We start from the raw sequence: 7,832 nt of genomic DNA, 5'->3' as shown, positions 1-7,832 counted from the left end.
TAATAAATGTTTTGTTTGATATATAAGTTGTTCGGGTTTTTTCATATAAAAAAGGGCCATTAATTTCTTGACCACCTAATATTTTCCGGATAGTTTTTCTGCTAGAAATTACATTTACTACTTACGAGCCAAAGCGTTGTTGACACTTACGCGCAGGTATGACATCCCCAGCTAAACAACCTTGAACCCAATCAAGGCGATTTAAGTGAATCTTTCAACAACGTTCTCGACGTTTCAGAGCTATAGAAACCGTTCAAAAACTGTTCTTAAATTTTGAATAAGAAAACAATAATGAGTTGTTTTTGGTTATTTTAAGCTCTTTCACTCAAACACATACACATGAGTAGCCTTTCGAAAAGACCATCCCCCGTAAGAGCTTTATGTTTCCTTTAGTCATGTTTCAAATTTAAATGTGATTGATCTAATTAATCTTTTCTACATTTATGGTTTTTTGGTGTTAAACATTCGCCCTTAAATAGTGGGCACTCTCGTGTCAAAAATTTAAGGCTTTAAAAGATGTAAAAAAGAAACATTGTGATATTGCTATAAAAACCCAACATGTTTGGCCTGTGAAATCAGTATTGATCGCGTCAAATTTGAACTCGAAAATGGATGCCAACAGAATTCTGTACACAAAAATCAGAATATGAAAAATATAAACATATATATATATTCTGTTACTAAGAAGTAATACGTTTACCCTAAAGATTTATTATATTGTCAAGGACATGGGAAGTAGGGATGCTGAAGATGCAGCAGCACCCCTGGGTCGACTGATTCTTATCATATACAGGGATTTCGATTTTGTTCAGTAGTTTTCAGCAATCCGTCTACAGACATTGTTCCAGCATCAAAGATCTTGTGTTTACCCATGTTTAACTGTGGTACAGAAATTCTTATTCACATTACATTGATCTTTGAGTTCGATGACGAGGAACCCACTTTGAGACTAATAATGGATGGAGACGGCTTGAATGGGTACTGAAGAAAAACTTTAATATAACAGCAAATATACAACGTTTCGACAAGGTTTTGTACCTGATGATGACAAAACCTTGTCGAAACGTTGTACATTTGCTGTTATATTCAAGTTTTTCTTCATTACCCATTCAAGCCGTCTACAGCCATTATTGATCTTTGAGACTAGTCACAAAATACAACAACAAAAAACGCTTTGAATACAAACCATCAAACTTTGCCTCGACTGTAAAAAACAAATTTAGTTCATAATTTTGTATTTCTTTTTATGTTACCTGATGTACTATTATAATGGTATATATTGTACTCTTCAAATATTCATTAAAAATAATAAGTCTAGTCAACTTAATGATGACAAGAGCATTTATGTATTTCATAAACGTTCACTGATAGGCCCAAAATCAGAGTAGACGTTTGTGGTGTTTTCAGGTTAACTGATTTCCTTTTGAGTATTTGGGTAGAAACCACAGAATAATGGGAGGTTCCACAGAAAAATCTATTGTAGAGGCAAAATTTTGAATTTTCTTAACTATGACTGAGTTTGAAGCAAAGAAAGAGACTGGACGCGACGAACAACACAGTGTAACAATATTTATTATCAACAAACGCAAAGTTAAAAGAAATTGTATTGTGTAGTACCTTTGCTGGAGAGCTTTCAGACGGTAATAAGTGTGTAGAGTCAAGACACACGATAGTGTGTTGTGCGGCCAAAACAACCTACAAGACACACTGTGTGTTATTACCAGGAGTGATTTTCGACTTTCTGTAGCTCGGAACGTGGTAATCAAAACTAGCATATATTTTCAGTGATTGAATTTTTTCCTTTTTTTTTTCTTCGCACCAAAAATACGGAAACTTCATACTTATCTTTTATGGGTTTTTTTTCAAATTTGGTCCACTGATAGATCGATACAGCCTTACACTAAAGTGTCAAATTTGGTCTAAGTATAAGCCACATATGCAAAGCTCATCAACAAAAACAGCTCAAATTTGACCAAAATTTTTGAGCACGCCTACGCAAAAAGTCACGTGAGCTGATGTCTTAAAATCTTTACTGCAGCTTCACCTAAGAGTAAAAGTGGACCGTTCTAGTTTTTTGTCATTTGGATTAAATACGACTGATTTAGAGTAGTAAAACAACAGGGTGAAAGGACGTGCAAGATACATAAGTATTGGTTAGGCCAAGGAAACTAGATTAGCAGCTTCTAGTTCAAATTTTCAAAAGAATCATACGGGTAGACGGTTATTATTCATTGCCGACTTTTAAGAATAAATTTGTTAAATTTTATGAAATTCTCCTAATTAAAGAGCGTTCACCTTCACGTAATATTAGTGCAATTAGCGTAAATAATTATGCTTGATACGGCTGTACCGAATGCATGTGGGTGATGACAAAAACTGTTAATCTAGATTCCATGGCGTTACTCTAAAGGAAGTTATTAACACTATTTTAGAGAGGAAACTACCACCATATATTTTAAAGAATCTGGTTGGTTCTGTAAAGTATAAGTCTGTTCTGGATAAAAGTGTTGTGATTCTAAAGCTAATGTTGGTTACTATCGAGTATCACTTTCTTACTTGCTGTGGTTTGTTAGTGTGCCTGACTAATTAATGAATGAATATTTGCTGTAAACTTCTTATCAATGCTATAAGTGTAGCTACCTATTTGGCCGCAAATTTTGATATTATTTCTTTAATTCGCACGCACATTCCTTTTTTCGCTTGCACTCTTTTACTCACCTGAGGTGTTTTTGATTAGATCTAAATAAGATATCATATATTCTATAGCAATGTTAAATCTATCACACACTGGGAAGACATGGCATTATATACTAAAACAACAATGCCATGACTGATGGTCACTCTCACTTCAAAATATGGGATTTTGTATCCTTGGAGCATCCCTTTGCTTGCCAATGTTTTTTAGATTCCTGACACTTTTAGTGGTTCTGACTTAGCTGATGTTGGGGTACTGTGGTGATATCATCATCGACTGGGTGTTGGCTAGGCTAGGTTTGGGTGCCCAAAATGGCGCAACCTTGAAAGGACCCTCTCCTGATGGCCTGCTGCACATTGGTTGGGCTGGGTAGCTCCAGAAACTTCAGGGTCAGTTTGTTGGCAGACTTGTTCAGCTCTCTTACATCAGATGCACCATCCAGCAACTTGTCTTCATTCGGAAATGTCACTGAACAGAAAACTAAAAATATTATTCTCTCTTGGTACAAACGTTTACAGGTTGAGCAACACTACAACAAGAAACATAAACACAACTGGCTTATTAAGATAACGAAAAGGATTAAATATTTGATCTTAAATAGAATAGTCAGAATTGAAGTTTAAGGTCAACCAAATTTCGATTGTTCAGAGTTGTAACATCCTAATTACAACAACCCTCTGTCCTAAAATTTCTGTTAGAAACAGTGATAAACCTATGATTGTGATCAAATAACATTTATATAGACTTATGCGTACTCACTTATATATCACCTGTATATCACTTTAACCTGTGAAAATCCCAGTCTTTAGATTCACCACGTCTCGTATTTGTTTTGAATTTTGCGCTAAGTTACTCGAGATCTATCTGCATTAACCATGACTAATTCAGCAGTGGTAAAATACAGGGAACGCCACCACCTGTTCTTTTTACAAACAAATAGGAGGATTGCCTCTCATATTATAATGCCCCATGGCTAAAAGGGCGCGCATGGTTTGTGACGGGGATTCGAACCCGTGACACGCAGATTGCAAGTGAAGCACCCAAACCATTAGGCTATTCCAGGACTTTGATTTAGCTCCAGCTTTGTTATCTACATTTGTCATTGCCATGAAGATAGTTACATTCTTTTCACTATTGTCTGGTCGTATGTTTCTATAGCTACTTTCAATATCGAGGAAATTTGCTTCGTTGTTAGAAAAAATGGTATATTAATTTAGTTTTCGACGAAGTTTGAGAACAAGTGAAACCGGAACTAATCGACATAACATATATAGAAACTTGGATGTGTTCTTTCAAAACTGTTGACGGTCTATTCTTCAACATATCTAATAAAAATATAGGCGTATGAAAGAGACACCCAGTGTCACTGCTGGTAAAATTCTGCATTAAAATTGAAATATTGGGGTTTAGAACAAGTTCATGACGAATAACAACAATATAACGATTGCATGTTCATTGTAAAATGACATAAATCTCCTGTTTGATGTTCAAGTTCGTTAAAGATATTCAATACACGAGTACTGTCTTTAACGTAAGATGGTAAAGTAAGACGAAAAGGTCACATAAGTGTTGTTGACCAGTTTTTGTGTCAGAAGATCACATGAAACTGAAGAGTACGTACGCATGTGTCGAAATTAGTTTTGTAACTTCAAGTCTTCTGATAACTAGTTCCATTTACTATTGTTTTTCATTAACTTGTTATCCAACTTGCCTAAACAAATTGCTATTCTCCGAGTTGGCATGAACCACAAAGTAACGTTTAGATCAAAATGCAAATGAATCATTAAATTTAAAAACCAGAGATCGTTACAGGAATAAACAAAGAATGGAGAAAAGTGAAAATTGAAAAAGAAAAAATTGCTTATTTGAATAACTAATCTGTATTTAAAGCGCTAGATCAGAGATTCTGAATGTGTGGTGCACGGGCTTCCTTCAGGTGGTTCTTGGTTTGCTTGCTTTGCTTTTCTGAATTTCGCGCAAAGCTACACGAGGGTTATCTGCGTTAGCCGTCCCTAATCTAGCACTGTAAGACTAGCGAGAAGGCAACTAGTCATCACCACCAACCGCCAAGCTACTCTTTTACCAACGAATAGTGGGATTGACTGTAACATTATAACGCCTCCACGGCTGAAAGGGCGAGCATGTTTGGTGTAACGGGGATTCGAACCCGCGACCCGCAGATTACGAGCCGAGCGCCCTAACCATCTGGCCATGCAGGGCCGGTTCTTGGTAAGGTTGCATAATTAAAGAAAGGAAGCGGCAGCACAGTGCATAGATTCTATTGTGGTTCGCCGAGATAAAAACTAAATTCAGGATGTGTATGAACATAGAAGTGTGAGAACCACTGCCTTCAATATTCTTCGATTCTCTTATCTAATGTTTAATGACTTTTTAGAATTAATGAATTAATTCGATCCACAATAAATTCAAACACTTTTTAATTAACTGATTATTTTATTTTTGTGATTTCTAATTCTGATGTACTGTTGTTGATTTAGCGCAAAGCTACACAACGGGCTATGTGCGACCTGTCAACCGCGGGGGAATTGAACCCCGGATTTTTGCATTGTAAATCCATAAACTACTGCTGACCCACAGCTGGATCTGTTTGTTTTTAATTATGCACAAAGCTACACAAGGGCTATCTGTGCTCTGCCCACCATGGGTATCGAAACCCGGTTTCTAGTGTTGTAAGTCCGCAGACATACCGCTGTGCCACTGGGGGGCCAGCTGGATCTAATCTACTTAAAGAAATACATTATCATTATTATACATATCACTTAGTGTAACTTGAAGATCGTTGATAATGATGTATAACATGTTTGGTTTATTTCTATGGAATATTTTGTAATTAATCTTATAGAGTTAGTTAAATTGTTTATTGTCTTTTGTTTCTTATGTTGTGTGGGAAACATTCATACTTAATGACTGTTTAGGTGAAAATGTTATGCAGTTATAAATATTTTTTAAATGTGAATTTCTTAATCTTATTCACGTAGAAACTTTCATACAAGTTTTCATTGTTAAATAATGAAATTCAACATGTTATTTTCAACATCTATTTGTTATTTTTCAATTAATTAAGTTCTAAAAAATTTCTAAACTATTTTACATCTTTTACAAGTTAAACATATTATTATACAATTTTTCTTGATAATAAACTTCTCAGTGAGAAAAGTCAATACTGATTCATTATTGAGTATCTAAGAATTTCTTACTGCAGGACATCAAAAAGAAAATGCATTAACAAACCATAAAGTGGAATTACAAATTAAAACCAAAAAATAAATTTAAAAAGTTGAAAACTGATATTTGCTTTAGAGCAAAGCCACATTTGGCTACCTGCCGTGTCTAACGCGGGGAATTGAACCCCGGGTTTTTACGCTATAAGTCCATAAACTTATCATTGACTCACTGGGGGACTGTTGTTTGTTGAACTTAGCGCAGTTGCTATTTGAGGTATGAAGTTGCATGTGATCACTGTCGTGTAAAGCATTATTTGAAGCTACAGCACACCTGATATTTTCATTAATGCAGCTGAGAGAATGTTTTCAGTTTTGACATTAAAATATTCAGCAGGTAGTAGAAATTGATGGAAGAGAGGGTAAGAATAATGTCTAGGCTCATTCATTGAATCAAATTGAAATATTCACGAGTATGTGAAATCATTTAAATAAAGTAAACTTCACAAACAGTAACTTGCATCATACCAAGTGTAAGCTTGGTGAATCAAAAGTTTTAGTTGTTTATGACTGAATATTTTCAACCATGCAGTACAAAGTGCAGTTGAAATACATGAAGGTGCAAGTACAGGATGCAAGTTATGTACAGCCATAGGCAAAAAAGTAACCTGAGCTTTATTTTTCGCCCAAAACAAAATAGAAGCAGTGTCTCTTAAAGACAATTTTTTCAACTTAGACGTCTTTGCTCCATTGATCAGACTTTTGAAGCAGCCCTGAAGATGTGACCATTTATTCCTGGATAGACACTATCCACCCAGTACACTAAAGTCAAGCATGATGTTTTCTCCATCCCTTGCAATGACGGCCTTAAACCTAGTGTGAATATAAACAAAATTGACGACATTCTTCTATTTTTATCAGGTCATCTTCTAAACAATTGAATTCACAGTGCAACTTCTCCGAACCTTAACCCTTAATCCATGATCAAAGTCTGCTTTTCATTTGAAATACCAAAATTCTTAAATCACAAACTTTTACGCAATTTTAGTTCACTTGCAAATTAAACCCCACAATGGCACTTGTAGGGCTTTGCTTAAGGATGTTGATCTCATTGTCATGACAAAAGCCATTGATGTGTGACATTAGTAAAGCGCTCTTTCATGACAGTGCCACTGCCTGTGAAATCCTTGACAAGTTAGAATAAAAACTGAAGGTGTAGCAAGATTCCTTCTCCGGGTTGATACCAGCAAGTCAGAACATCTCACACATAACTTGTAGTTGAGGTATCTGCGCATGATGACCTCTTCAGTGTTTCATCTTCTTGGTGAGAAGGAAGGAATTTGGACAAAATACCTTTGAGCTATGTTATGTATGATGGAAATCAGTGCAGGTACTTATCACATCAAGTACATCAAGGAGGAGACGAAGAAATTTCAAAATGCAGCACTAAAGATCTACAGATAATTTCAGGTGGGAAACTTCAAGGTAATATGTTAATCAATGAAGTTCGATTGCATTTGGACCAGAACTGTGATAACAATGAAAGTATTCAGATAAGAGAAGTGGCTCAGACCTTACAGTCATTGCAGCTGTTTTGTTCACTGTCACATAGATCTAACAAAAGATCTACTAAATGCAAAACAATTTAGCTGGAGGTCAATCGAGCTCTATCTTATGACTGTCAACCTGTAGAAGATCGTTTTATAGCATTTGTGATGAAACGAATGGCATAGAAAAAGGCATGTACAAACAGGTGAAAGAACAACTTAGTGATTAGACGCTAATTCTGAAGAGGAAGGTTCTTGGAAAAAGTGATGCAGACACACAGATGAAGAAGTTGTTACACTATGAACTATATTTGCTTAAATGAATCTGACAACAAAGGAATGGAAATTACTCTGTGGAAACAAATCCGCAATGCTGAAAAACAAAACAAAAACGGTTATCAGGAATGG

This window comes from Limulus polyphemus, unplaced genomic scaffold (genome assembly GCF_000517525.1).
Source record: "Limulus polyphemus unplaced genomic scaffold, Limulus_polyphemus-2.1.2 Scaffold259, whole genome shotgun sequence".
In the NCBI taxonomy this organism is placed as follows: domain Eukaryota; kingdom Metazoa; phylum Arthropoda; class Merostomata; order Xiphosura; family Limulidae; genus Limulus; species Limulus polyphemus.
The sequence above is the reverse complement of the archived record's forward strand: the minus strand, read 5'-3'. Positions refer to the sequence as shown.